We start from the raw sequence: 15,660 nt of genomic DNA, 5'->3' as shown, positions 1-15,660 counted from the left end.
TTATTGTGGGAAAATTTCCACACCCCTAAACATAACACGCTACAAAATGAAACGTGATTGGTTGATTTACCTGTCAGTCATAGGCTTCTCGGGAGGTACTTGCACATTCAAAGCAACCAAGGCTCCCAGACCTTCTCAGGTTACTCTAAATAACTGGCTACATGTGACTACTGTAGAAAGTTTGTGTGTTTGTGTGTGTGTGTGTGACGGTGTGTATATCTACATAACTATATTTTGGGGACAAGTTTGTACCCAAAAGTGAGCTAAACCTGACAAAAGCGCCAAAAACATTCCTTATACAGTATATAAAACTGGTATAAAAAGTATAAAAGTAAACAAAGTAAAAAGAAATATAAGCTACCACAAAACAAGACTTCACAATCAAGGAGCGAGTAAATCTGATTTTTGAATTATGAGACTGATGAGATACAGATGTGTATATTACATAATTTGTAGGAAAGTGAGTGCATTGTCTATCTCAGAGACTGAAGGCGCTGTGTCTGGGAAACCGGAGCAAGTAGTAACCCCTAAAATGGCAGCAGTTATTACTTACAGCAGCTGTGGGTCTTTCACACTGGATACCAGTCTCTGACTCTGAGCAACAGGTTCTATTGACAGGACTGTGGAGGTTTGTGGTAAAATAAATCACAACAGGATGTAGCTCTGGGATGGCAGATGTGACGTAATGGGACTCTGAAAGGTAAGGTATGATATGATGAGGCTCTAGAAGATAAGCTGTGATGTGATGAGACTGGAAGATCAACTGAGATGTGACAAGGCTCTACAAAGTCAACTGGGACATGACAAGGCTTTGGTGTGGCAGCCCTGATGTGACCATGCTCTTGAGTGGTGGCCATGTTGTTAAGAGGCCCTGGCTTGGGAGGCATGATGTGAGAAGGCTCTAGCTTGGCAGGTTTGAAGTGAGCAGGCATTGGCTTGGCAGCTTTGACATGACCAGGCTCTGGAATGATGACCATAATAGGACAAGACTCAAAGACAACAGTCATGATGGGATGACACTTGGAATGGTGGCCATTTTGTGGAAAGTGGAAAGGTTGAGAGATATTTTGTGAAGAGTCTCTGCATTGGCAGCCATTTTATGACAGTTCCTGGGCTAGCAGCCAACTAGTCTAACTAATGAATAGCCATTTTATAAACAGCTGACAGCCATCTTGGTAAGATACTCGAGATTGTAACATCTTGGTAAGATGTTAAAAGTACATGACTGTAATATTAATGAAAGAGTTAAACTTCCTCAACAGCCCTGACAGGTGAACGGAGCAAATAAATCACCAGCAAACAACAACATCCAAGGTGGATAAAAAAAGTAATCCAAAAATCAGACAATGGTCAGGGCAGGCAGCAAACGATAAAAAGAAACAAGGTCACAGTCGTAAGTTGAAACCACAGGAAACTAGGAAACAAGGCAATCCACTCAGAAATGTAAGCTACCGCAATACAAGGGTTTGTAATCAAGGAGTCAGTAAACCATACTTTTATAAGTATGAGACTGATTAGGTGATAAGATACAGGTGAATGTGATTAGTGAAGAGTTTATGGGGAATGTAGTCTGTGAAAGAGTTGCCTTGTCCAAATACCCACACTTGCGGTCTTTGCCCTTGATCATGTGACTGCTTCTATAAAGAATTTCCTGTATCTGGCCCAAGTGTTCAAGTGAGGATGAAGACCACAGTCGTGTGTACAACTTTTCATTACCTGATGGGACACACTTATAATGTTGTAGAAACGCACGTGTTTATAGAATTTAGATTTTTCTTTTTTTTAAAATACTTTTCATTTTAAATAAACTTTTAAATCTCTGTTAAATAGTCCCTATTTCAGATGACACAATTTAATTTCAAGTGCTTCTAATTTAGTGAGAAAAAGCAGATGCAAATTATGTACTAAATAAATATACACTACTCACCTTAGCACAAATAAAAAGTTTAGCACTTTGTTTTGCTCCCAATTTTTATGTAATATATAATTATTATTATTATTTGAAAACGCGATCTTGGCAAACAGTCTCACTTTATTTCCAGAACTTGATGCATGATGGGATACACTAAGCCTTGAATACCATTCTGGATTAATGTAGATTTAGTGTGTGTTAAGAGCACTGTACTTTACTGTTGTTAAGGACTTGGACAGTCTTGCACACTTACTTCCTGTTGCGCGCACATGCTCTCAGGTGTCCAAGATCGCAAGTGTGGATGACAAGTGACAAGGAATAATAAGATAAATTGGAGAAAATATGCATTAAAAATAAATTAATTAAATTAAAATCCATAGTCTTAAATTGAAATCTGCCATTTCAAAATCCCCTCTACAGAGAAAAAGCACAATGCACCCTTTTGGATGTGTGTTCTCATTCTGTTTATCCATGAGGCAGCTTCTTGCCTGGCTGGGCATTCAGTGTGACTGTGACACAACAGGCAGCCGGTACAATAGACCAGAACCAAGCCAGAGTTGAAAGTGGGGTTACTTTCTGATACACCCAATTAGACCTGGAATCCATAGCCTCATTAGCTGCCCCATGCCGGAGGGCACACCCACTCCCCAAACATGTTTTCCCTCCTAACAAGACTCTCACACTTTACATTGTTCTTCCAATTACCTTTGTGAAATGTGGATAGACTGCATGGCAGGTGTGTCTAGGCAGGTGCTTCTGTGTGATGAACCTAAATGATGCTGGGGTGTGGATTTCAGGCAGAGCAAAAACCAGGCTAAAATAGAATTGATGAACAAACATGTGCACACACACGCACACAGTCTTTCTGTAAAGTAATGACCCCCTTTTCAATATTAAAATTGAAATTTGGTTTGTTAGGTTAGAAAAGTATAGCACACCCCAATAAGTTTAATAAGCTGCACTATTGGAGGAACCATTCATGCACATGTATGCATGATGGGTTACATGCAGAAAACATTAAGAGGAAATAATGGTCACACTTTATTTTAGGGTCCAATTCTCACTATTAACTAACCATTAACTATGATTTTAACCATTAACTATGACTAACCATTAACTATGACCTCAATTAACTCCTTATTTGCTGCTTATTAATAGTTTATAAGGTAGTTGTTAAGTTTAGGGTATTGGGTAGGATTATGGATGTCATGCATTATAAGTACTTTATAAGCACTAATAAAGAGCCAATATGTTAATAATAGACATGCTAATTAGCAACTAGTTATTTGTGTGAATTGGACCCTATACTAAAGTGTTACCGAAATAATTTGTATGACCAATACATAGCAATAGTGTTAATTGATTTACAAGACACTGCTATTAATAATGGCAATACAATCATAATCAAAACAACTTTATTGTCTGACCTCTAAGAAATTTGTTTTGCATCAGCTCATAGTCACACAACCATAAAACACAACTAGGTATTTAATTATGTCCAAAAATCACTAGTGAACACCCTCCCCCCCCCAATTTTAATAATAACAATAAATACATAATTTATCTTAGTATTTGGTCCCCCTCAAGCTGGTATGGTCTCCTCATGTTAGTGCAAAACCTGATGGTGCATGCATTATTTTCTAAAGAGCATCTTGTTTGCTTCAACCGAAGCAAAGAGACTGACCTTTTGTGCAAATTAGATAACAAGGGCAATGCCGCAATTATTCTTATTAGCTTAATGAATTAGAAATAGTGCAGGGTTTAAAAATATGCTTAACTCTACAATGTGTAACATGAAAATAACAATTTTGGTTTAGGACAGTACTGTATATAAATCGAACCCCCAACATTGCACTTGATAGCTTATTGCTCTACCACTTGAGCTACAGAAACACACACACACACACACACACACACACACACACACGCACACGCATACACACACACACACACACACACACACACACACACATATCTTTTACTAGTGGGTGCAGGACACTATATTTCATTTATGTACAGTAAGTGGGGATATAGCAAAATAAACTGCAAATTTTTTTTTTTATTGTACATCTATAACATTTTATAGCCTACATCTAATTTGCAATTGACTCCCATTTGTAAGCAGTCTCAATATAAACTCATCAGTTACTGCATTAGATGTTATTTATAATGACTTTTTGCCCATCCAACAAATGAACACTGTATTACTGCATGTTTGTATTTGTACTGTGTATCTCTTTCAGATATAGAGAGGTTGTACACTGTCACATACCAGGAAGTCTGTGACAGGTTCAATAAGCAGAATACCTGGGAAGTGAAGTCCTCTGTGATGGGCAAGAAACCTCTGGAGGCTGCCAGGATCATAAGAGACAAAATTGATCTTCCCATGACCCCCGAAGAGCTCCTGGAGGAGACCAGACACATTCAGGAGTGATTATTTCCCACAGCCTCTCTGTTGCCAGGTAATGTACTTGCAGGATCAGAACTGGAAGGTGATTTTGAAACAGAAGGTGAAGGAAGCACTCATTAAGCATCTAGACCACATGTTTGCCACAAAGACACCATCTGAATTAGAGAAGCTGGTTGAAGGTCAGGTAAAACGGCTCGCTTATTTAATTAAGTGACCATTTTATGTCTTTTCAGGTGTGGAAAAGCTTGTGAATCATCTACATAAGCATTGTATTGCTATTGCTGTTGGCAAAAGCTCAGCAGCTCTAACATTTGAGATGAAGTCCAGCTGTCATAAAGAGTTTTTCAGCCTCTTCAGTCACATTGTACTTGGAGATGATCGTGAAGTAAAGATAAGCCACACCCTGATATTTTTTTTTTTTTGGTTTGTGCCAACAGATTCTCTCGCCCAGCCAACACTGAACCAGTAGGAGTGATATGATTCTATTCTATTCTATTCTATTCTATTCTATTCTATTCTATTCTATTCTATTCTTGTTCTGTCATGCAGTGGTGCATTTCCCAATAGCATCATTAGCCAACTTGTTGCAATTTCTGTCATAGTTCAAATGAACATTTGCAAACAACATCGCAAAGTTTTGTGGTTGAAACAATAGCTCTTAACCTGTGGTTAGAAGCCAAGTTTCTTGTTTGTATGACATCATGAATTTATAAATCCTTGAGCAAAATAAGCAAGCTGACATTCAGTACAGTCTGTATCTTTCATTTCTAATAGATACAAATTTACTTGACATTTTAGTTTAAGAGATTTAAATCACTTTTTTTGAAGAGTGTGCATTTGTGTACATGCTGTAATATGTAAGAAAGGGCCGATGCATGACTGTAATTTATAGCAAAACATCTGCCATTAATTCAGTCAAAAAGAGTGGTCAACCGATATTGTTTTTTTGAAAACCGATGCCGATATCTTGGAAAGCAGGATGGTCGATATAATGTTAGTTATGTTATTCAATGTTTAAAAATGTAAAATAATTTGAAAATGGATTCAAAAATAAATGTGAAAAAGAAATACTTATACATTAGATGACAATTTTTACAATAAAATTAATATTCAATAAAAATATAATTAAAAACAAAGTAAAGACTGTATTCTGGGAAATATGTGTGCATTGGGAATAATCAAATAAAGCCAAGCTAACACTCATTTTACATATAGCACACAGTGAATATGACATGAATATGGCAGTTATTAAAAAGTTATTACTCTACCATCTGCCTGACATCATTAACCAATGTGGCTAAATGACACATTTGCTACAACATGATGTCATATGACTAGTTAGTTGACTTTTTTTTTTTTTTAAATGTATTGATAATAAGGCATTATTGAGGAGACACACACTCCAGTTTGTCCTAATGTTCTTTTAAATATTTAGCCTTTCAGCAGAGTGAAGCTTCCAGCCATTAGTGAGTTTGAATGTTGGCTATAACCTCTTTTTTGACAGTATATTATCAAGTACAAACAGTACTTTAAAAGGTACCGTTGAAAAGGTGATTGCTTAGCAGGAGTAGATTTGTACAACAAGAGCATACCTAAACAGTTTGCTGGCATCCTAAAGTATGATGATATGCATATTTGAATGCTCTACCTGATCCTTTATAAATAATTCTAAAATGCTGAATTAATGCATAATAAACTTGTATTTTTATTTTTTATTATCACAATTAAAATGCTTGTTCTGAAAGGACTTCACTTTTTTATTCATCTAAGAATCCTGAATCACTGTTTTCACAAAACAACAACAAAAAAATTCCTTTCTGAATAACTGTATCAATTTCTTGTCCTAGTGATCCCAGACTTTTTAATCAGTACACAAGTGTGATCATGTATGATATTGCTTTTATGAATTATAAATTAGTTAATATTGAGTAACTTGCATTATAATCTAATTTTAACTATATAATTTTATTACTATATAACTATATAATGTTATTTTTTTTCATATATATTTGAAATTGTTCCAAAAACAGCTAACCAGCTTTGTGAGGCCACTGAAGCAATCAAATTAGAGGACCATGGCTAACTGCTGCATAATGTAATATATTTAAATTTAATTAGTAAAGTAGTCAAATTATGGCATCCCCCAAACTGTTTAAATGTGTCCGTATCTGTGTGTATTTTAAATGAAGGGAAACTGACTCCCTATGTTTAAAAATCCAGTGTTTCCAAATCAGTGGATAATGCTCCTTCCTTCATCTTTTAATTTCTTCTCTAAGTCAGCAACTAATTGCATATAAGACTTTAAACCCAACTGTGAGATGAGAGAATTAGCAAGCCATTGCATCCCCCCAACCCCCCCCCCCCCCCCCCCCCACAAACCAACACATTACTAAAGTGCTGTGAATCTGTGAACACTACGAAACTGAATGTTTTGAGTTATCTATGTCTTGCATGCCTTTTCGTTGGCAGTATTAAAATGCAAATGATAGTGCCATTAATTCATCCGGAAATCTGTATGGTGAGATGAACTGTTTAAAGCCGCTTGTCTATTCTGTAAGTGGCAAGCTGCTAATTTTCTCATTTAATTGCTTTACATGACGCTTGCTAACAAAGTCTAGCAGGAAATAATCAATCACAAATAGGGATTAACTAAATGCATGTTTCATTTTACACTACCATAAAACCCTTTCCTAAAAATTATTTAAAAAAAGCAATGAAAGCGGGGAAGAAAGTGGCAGGAAGAAGAAACAGGACCATGAATTGACTTCTTTCCTTTGTCCTTGAGGAACTGATATTTGCTCCTAGGATTTTGTTCTGTTCTTGGATCAACTTCCTCTAGCACAAAAATACCCACAATAAGGGATAGAATGGGGACCAGAGCTCAAAAGGGAAAACACGGAGGGTGTACTTGAGGACTATTGATATCTTAGACATCTGTCTATGTTATATGTACTGCACAATTATTCAATATAATTCAGAATGCGTTGTTCTCTGTGTCATTTGTATTTCAAGTAATAAAGCATAAAAACACAATGGTCATGAGGTCATGCGAAAAATCCTCCGATTCCGATTACTTGCCAATCAGACGTGCATCTCTACTAACATTAGCCACTTTTCCACTTTCAGGTGTGAGCCAGTGCTTTAAACGGGCCAGGTGGGGCTAATAGCCTGAGACCTGTAGCACTGAGGCCAAAATAGAGCTGTGTTTCCACCATCGGGCCAGAAGCTCTGCTGCACTTCACTAAAACCATTTTTATATTTTTATAAAATGTACTACACAGGGCTAAACTCTCAAAACGAGACTTATGACAGATAAAATAAGTTACGTAATAAATACACAATTGTGATAGAGAATCAGAAGCTGACGTCTGATTTCTTCAAGTGGCCGCATTTACCATGTTTACTATGATAACGTTAATACCTAGTGTGCATAGTCTTTTGCATCGCTTATAAATATTTCTGCCTTGTATGGTGATTATAATCCACATCGGACCAAGTTATTTCAAACACTCGCTGTGAACAGAAAGTGAGTTTTGAGCTCAACTTATTTTAAAACGTTTTTAATGCTGTTGCTATAGCTTTGCTTTATTAAATTATCCGTGGCGCTGATGCAATAGACATTAATTTTTAGACATGCATTTTATTTCAACCACTAAAAATTTAAATAAAAAATATATATTTAAAAAGCCATCAAAAGCTTAAAAAGTATAATTTTCATGTGAGGTGTGAGGGTATATTCATATAGCACAAGTTACCTGAGAACTTAAGTAAGTGACACCAATGATACAGTAGATCATAAAAACAATGATCAGCCATTATCCTGCTTTTACGCTAATTCAAAATTCGGTAACATGCTACAGCTATACTCAAATGTATCAAAAATAAGTTAACTTTTGGATTTGTGATTATAGCATAGTTTTCAGGGACATTGTGCAGTCTAATTTATTTGACAGCAGGTTTCTCTAGCACTGCATATTACAGGATGGTGCAGCAACAGTGCTCAACCATTTTTTTTATTTTAGGTGGCACACACACATACACATACACACACACACACACACACACACACACACACACACACACACACACACACACACACACACACTAAAAAAAGAAAGAAGAAAAAAAAAAAATCCTTTTTGTCATCATTGAACATGCTCCAGTGTCACAGTCCACTGACTGGGTCATCAGAGACTAAACACTGAACTACAGATCCAATGCTCCACTGACTTACAGTGCAATTGACTAGTAGAGATGCCATGAGACAGAACTCAAATCTGGTGAGTAAATGCCCACCAGCATAGCCTCATAAGAGTTTTCATTGAAACTCTTTAAAGTCTTTTTTTTTTCATAATCCATAAATAGTGTCTTTATAGTCATTCATAGCTCTCCCGTCAATTGTTTGTATTGGACTAATCCTACAGATTACAAAATGAGCCAATGGTACGCATCGCATCGCAGCGCAGCGGTTCGTCTTGGTTTCCTGCAGTCAGCACCCACGTTCCCCTGAGCGCTTCAGTGCCACTGAAAGAGCTTTTTTTCTCACAAAAGTGTGACAGGTTGAATTTTCGTCTTTTTAAAGACCCCATGTGTTTCTGGGTGAAGTCGATATGTCTTTCCTCGTGCTGGCCAAGATCGCTGTGTCACGTGTCTGGACTTCAGCAAGCTGACACTGCGTTCGTGGATGACTAATTTTCTCATTGAGGGGACATGACCATTTATGCGTTAAGATCGAGACTTGATTATCTTAAAGGTACAGAGTCCCCTCTGCCAAACCCCGTTCTAGCTCCTCTTCTCGTGAGAGGGCTACTTCAGCTGGTGGCCAGGGTGATCTGAGGGTTACCATGTGGGCTTCCCCGATGATCCAACCTCCTCGGGCCACCCCCCTCACAAAAATCGGAGCCGGTTGAGTTCTGGATGAGATCCTGGACCCTCTCAGGCTCCTGACATTTCATTCAGGGCTCCGGAGGAAGACCTAATGTCCCAAATCAGTTTTCTTGGGAAAATTGATTATCCGACACAGTCTTAATATGCCGATCGATGTTTTTTTTGGTTCACAGTTTAGCTACAATGCTAATATTTAAATCTGTATTTTTTTTACATTTAAGATAAGTTAAGCAATTGTGTTTGAATGTTCATTTTAAAAGTAACGTTAGCATTTCGTTACCCTTAGCTTCAGTCATTTAACATCAATGTGTGCATCATTTAGCTTTTTGTTAAAGCTAAGTTAGCTTGTCTTTTTTATTAATTATTGTGTCTATTATTATTTATAATAACTGCAACTGAGTTGTCGAGCTTAAAGGGTTATGTGTATGCTAAAAGTTTATGCTGAAAGTCAGTTAGTCTTGAAACGTAAAAATTTTTTCTTCTCTGTTTTAGTTGTTCATGGAGTTCTAATTAACGTTTCAGGACTGTGGGCAAGAATCTCAAGGATGAAATTGTTGACCAACATAGTCTTAGTCTAAGATATTTTTGTCTAAGAGAGAGAAAGTATGGCAGCTGTTGACAGCTTTTACAACAAATCAAGGTTGGTCCATATCTGCTATAGACTTGCATTGCATAGTTTTTAACAGCTTAAGTAATAAAAATGTTTTACAAAAAGTTTACAATGTTTTTGTGTAATGCAATCAAAGTTCTTCTTGATTGGTTCTGCTTTCTTGTAATAATTTATTTTATTATATTCATCAGTGATTAATTTTACTCCCCATCAGACTAAAGAGTCAACTAATACTAGGTCTCTGGTGCTCAGAGGACTCCTTATTGTCCTTGGCCACAAACCTACATATTTCTACATAGTATACTTTGTAAGTAACCTCTGTTTTCTATCAGAAATACCAAAAAGGATATAAAACCTCTGAGAATAATGCCTAAAGCATTACCTTATTACAATAGCTCTTTGAATCTCTTTTTTGAAGAGTTAGTTCATCCAACATTTGCTCACCCTCATGTCATGACAAACTCAAGTTCTTAGTTTTTAAAATCCAATTTTAACTATACTTAAACCAAAAATAAATTTGTAAAGTTCATTTTAAACTTTAAAGATTTTTTGCTCAAACTGTGGTCCTTGGTGATTCATTTAATGCAAGTCAATGGCTACCATCATTTGGGGTAAAAAACAAAACAAAACAAAACAAAAAAACAATACAAAACATATGCAATACAAAATTAATACCTCTGTCTCCTGATAATACATTGAATTATTCTCAGCATTATTACCTTTAATCCACAGCCCCATCAACACAGTTCTGAGGGTGTTTACAAATGTCTGGAGTGAAAGCATTGTGTGTTGTATTGGTCCTCATCAAAATTTTACTTGCATATTCTTATCTTGAATCCCACAATGTATATAAAAATGTAAAATAATTTTCCTGTGCAGTCAACTTCAGGAAGATTGCTCATGTGTGAGTTTGCTCCTGCACATACATTATTATATGCGACAGGAAACTCATTCCAGACTGCTATGAATGCACTCAGGAACGCTTGCGGAGGTTGTGGATGTTCAGACCAATTGTTTTACTTCGTTAGACCTCAGTGTATGGTCAAAAGTATCCACAGGTATTAATTTGGTTTTGCCTGTGCATTTTATTTTTTTTAATTAGTAAGAATTGTTTCCATTGTTTTATTTCAACCACCACAGTTACAGATAATAATCTTTTAAGGTTCTATTGAAGAAAATCTCCACTACACCTTGGATGGCCTGAGGATGTATAAATTAACAGCAGATTTTCACTTTTTATGTGAACTGTTTTTAACTGAACATCAATTGAACATAAAAGTCCTTGTTACCAAAATGTAAAATCGTTGTGAAGACAGAACTCCTGCCGTCATAACAAAACTGCTTAACATTACTGATGGTTATGTAATGAGACATTTCATGATTGTGCTATTACATTGTTAGGACTATGACATTGGAATCCTTCTCATTGAGCATGAAGGTGACGTGGTCTCATTGTCTCTCCATCTCAACCCAGCCTCATTGAAGATCATCATTGAAGGAAAAGTTGTGATGGACAATATTGACGATTTGACAAAATCTATGTGTATTCTGTATGGACTTGCATACACACTGCATATCTCTAAATTTATGAAGAGCACATTCCAATTCATCCAACAGGTACTTCTCATGTTGCAACATTTTCACACCACAGACTGAACTAAATTAAGCATTGCTTGGTCAACAAAGTATTGCTTGTTGTGTAAATATTGTCATACTAACAGATGGCTGAAGTTTTGGTTGATTGTAATCCATTACATACCTTTCAAAGTTATCTGACATTATCAAGATGAAACTGAGAGACGTGACATATAGCCAAGTATGGTGACCCATATTTAGAATTAATTCTCTGCATTTAACCCATCCAGTGTGCACACACACTGCAGTGAACACACACAAACACACACACACCATGGACACACACCCGGATCAGTGGCAGCCATTTATGTTGCGGCGCCTGGGAGGAGTTGGGGGCTCATTGCCTTGCTCAAGGGGACCTCAGTGGTATTGCCGGCCCGAGACTTGAACCCACAACCTTTGGGTTAGAAGTCAAACCATTAACCATTAGAATTTGTTCTAATCATTAGAATTTGTTCTGACAGTTTAACTCATATATTATTACAATTTTCTAAACTATAGCAAATAAAATGTGATAATGTGAAAAATGTTGAGAAAATGTTGAATGCATTTTGTGTAGATTTTATATTTAGTTTTTACAGTGAAGACTATGAAGTGCTATTTTACATTTAATTATATTCAAATTAATTTACATTCAGTTTCTGTACCTGGACACCTACAAACCAGAAAAAAACTGAAACATTGTCCAAATAGCACAAATAAATAAATACAACCCAATTCCAAAAAAGTTGGGACACTGTACAAATTGTGAGTAAAAAAGGAATCAAATCATTTAAAAATCTCATTCATTTATATTTTATTCACATTACAATATAGATAACGTGTAGATAACAAATGTTGAAAGTGAGACATTTTGAAATGTCATGTAAAATATTGTCTCATTTTGGATTTCATGAGAGCTACACATTCCAAAAAAGTTGGGACAGGTAGCAATTAGAGGCTGGAAAAGTGAAATGTACCTATAAGGAACAGCTGGAGGACTGATTTGCAACTTATTAGGTCAATTGGCAACGTGATTGGGTATAAAAAGAGGGTGGCAGTGTCTCTCAGAAGTGAAGGTGGGCAGAGGATCACCAATTCCCCCAATGCTGCAGTGAAAAATAGTGGAGCAATATCATAAAGGAGTTTTTTAGAGAAAAATTGCAAAGAGTTTGAAGTTATCATCATCTACATTGCATAATATCATCCAAAGATTCAGAGAATCTGGAACAATCTCTGTGCATGAGGGTCAAGGCCAGAAAACTATACTGGAATCCTGTGATCTTTGGGCCAATAGACGCACTGGATCACATACAGGAATGCTACTGTAATGGAAATCACAACATGGGCTCAGGAATACTCCCAGAAAACATTGTCGGTGAACACAATCCATTGTGCCATTCACCATTGCCGGCTAAAACTCTATAAGTCAAAAAAGAATCCATATCTTAACATGATCCAGAAGCAAAGGTGTTTTCTCTGGGCCAAGGTTCATTTAAAATGGACTGTGGGGTACTGAAATGACCAGCCTGCAGTTCAGATCTTTCACCCATAGAAAACATTTGGCGCATCATAAAGAGGAAGATGCGTCAAAGAAGACATAAGACAGATGAGCAACTAGAAGCCTGTATTAGACAAGAAGAATGGGACAACATTTCTAAACTTGAGCAACTTGCCTCCTCAGTCCCCAGACATTTTCAGACATGTTGAAGAACATGGGATGCCACATAGTGGTAAACATGGCCTTATGCCAACTTTTTTGATATGTGTTGATGCCATGAAATTTAAAATCAACTTATTTTTCCCTTAAAATGATACATTTTCTCAGTTTAAATGTTTGTTAAATCTATGTTGTATTCTGAATAAAATATTGAAATTTTAAACTTCCACATAATTGCATTCTTTATTTATTCACAATTTGTACAGTGTCCCAACTTTTTTGGAATTGGGTTTGTAGAATGAACATACAATTTCAAACAGGGCCCACTGGTACAACCTGCACAGGGGCCCTGCAAACCCCGGCTACAGCCCTGGATAGGCTAAGATCATTTCAAATTTTGTAATTATAATTGGGTAATTGTTGTTTGCTGGCTAGGATAGAACTTAAACTTTGAAACTGCTGATTACCCTCCTTTTCTGATCAAGATGAGAATGTTTTGATTATTGCAGACATTTTTAGTACATAATTATTTTAAGAAAAATATTAAAATAGTATAGTTTTCAGGATGAAATATTTAGAATATGGTAATGGAATAAAATATATAACAGGCTGCGTGTACATTAACATTACATCTTAACACGTAAAAATTTAATGTCATAATAATAATAATAATAATAATAATAATAAACGAGTTGTGAGCATCTCTGATTTAAACAATATTGCATGCCCTCACACTAGTGCTGCCATTATAGCATTTTAGACTGCTGTGGTAGACAGAGATATTAAACAACCACACAAAGTGTTGAAAATGTAAACAATTAAAACAGTAAAACATACTATTAAAAAAAAAAAAAAAAGTGAAAGCTGTGACATTTGCCAAGTATGGTTAACCATACTCAGAAATGGTGCTCTACATTTAACCCATCCAAGTGCACACACACACAGCAGTGAGAAGTGAACACACACCCAGAGCAGTGGGCAGCTATAGATCCAGCGCCGGGGAGCACTGTTCATTCACTCCCCCACACCTACTCCTGTCAGCACCAAGACTCAAACCAGCAACCTTCTGTTAACTAGTCCAGGTCTCTAACCATTAGGCCACAGCTGCCCCTATTTACCTATCCTTACTGATATGTATACACCTCTATCAGAAAATGCATGAAGTTTAATTAAATGTTTTCAAATGTTTTTCTCTTTTTAAGCCACTGTTGAAGAACAGGCGGTGACTGGGATGAATGCTGGTCAAAGAAGAGAACATCCTTTCCCCTAATCTGATGCAACAGTGGTTTTAAAAGAGGATGCTTCCCTGGATGATGTAAAAGATGTCACATGCTGTGCTGATGGGGCTTCTTCATGACAACATCAATTATGCTAAAGGGATCATGAAAATTGACAGTGATGCATGATCTGTATTCATGGACTATGAAACAAACTGTAAGTGTATAATTTGTATATAAAAAAAATAAAATAAAAAAAAATAAAATAAAAAAAACATTCTACTTATATAATATAATATAATATAATATAATATAATATAATATAATACATAATATTTTAACTTGTTGGGTTAAAATACCCCAGCGCTGGGTTCGTCCTTTTATGACCCAGTGCTGGGTAGCCAAAATATCCCAAATTGGGTTGTTTTCAACCCAGCAGTTTTTTTTTTTTCACCTTTGATTTTTATTGCAATATCTGAACTGTCCTAAGCGCTTCCAGAGCTTGTTCTTCTTAAATGCTGGCGCCTTGCGCATCTTCTTCTTCTTCTTGCTTTATGGTGGATTGCATACTTATAAGTGAATTACCACCACCTATCTCTCAAATGGACCATTTATACTCCTAATTGAGATTGTAGATATAGTCTAAATTTTCAAATTTGAGATTTATACATCATCTGAATAAATGTATGGTGTGTTAGGATCGTACAATCTTTGGCTGAGATGCAGCTATTTGAAAATCTGGAATCTGAAGGTGCAAAAGATACTACCTTTAAAATCGTCTAACCAAAGTCCTTAGCAATACTTATTACTAATTATTACTAAAACTGAAGTTTTGATATATTTGTGGTAGGGAATTTAAAAAATATCTTCATGGGACATGATAATCGATAATTTTGACCATAAAATGTATTTTTGGTTATTGCTACAAATATACCTGTGCTACTTATGACTGGTTTTGTGGTCCAGGGTCACATATTTCATAGCTAACATATTGAAGTGGTGCTGAGAGGCAGTCGACAGAGTGATCAACGGAATAACAAATGTGCCTACCTTGATGTGAAGTGTGTGCTCCAATTGTTTGACTTGTTTGTGTGTATAACAAGGTGAAACAACAGTGAATGAATAGGGGAATTGATAAAGAGGAAGGATCCAGAAAAGGATGAAGAAAGAGGGAAGGAGAGTTGCCGCTCAGTACTTTGCATGTTTGCAGCATCACTGCCTCTTTGTATGCACCATGCATTTCTTATCCTTTTCAAAATGGTTGAAGAAAAAAAAAATTCTAATATAATGCAGAATAGTCTTCTGTTTCTCTTTGTCTTTGCTTCTCTCCTTTTCCATGTCCCCATGAAA

At 36.2% G+C, this 15,660-nt stretch overlaps 1 pseudogene; it reads left to right on the top strand.

Annotated features, from left to right (window-relative positions):
* The first annotated feature begins 2,383 nt into the window (after positions 1-2,383).
* LOC113043961 (pseudouridine-5'-phosphatase-like) overlaps positions 2,384-15,660 on the top strand; it is a 39,800-nt pseudogene continuing 26,523 nt past the window's right edge.

This window comes from Carassius auratus, chromosome 26 (assembly GCF_003368295.1).
Source record: "Carassius auratus strain Wakin chromosome 26, ASM336829v1, whole genome shotgun sequence".
Classification (NCBI taxonomy): Eukaryota; Metazoa; Chordata; class Actinopteri; order Cypriniformes; family Cyprinidae; genus Carassius; species Carassius auratus.
Note: the sequence above shows the minus strand (reverse complement) of the source record. Positions and strands in the feature narration are given on the sequence as shown.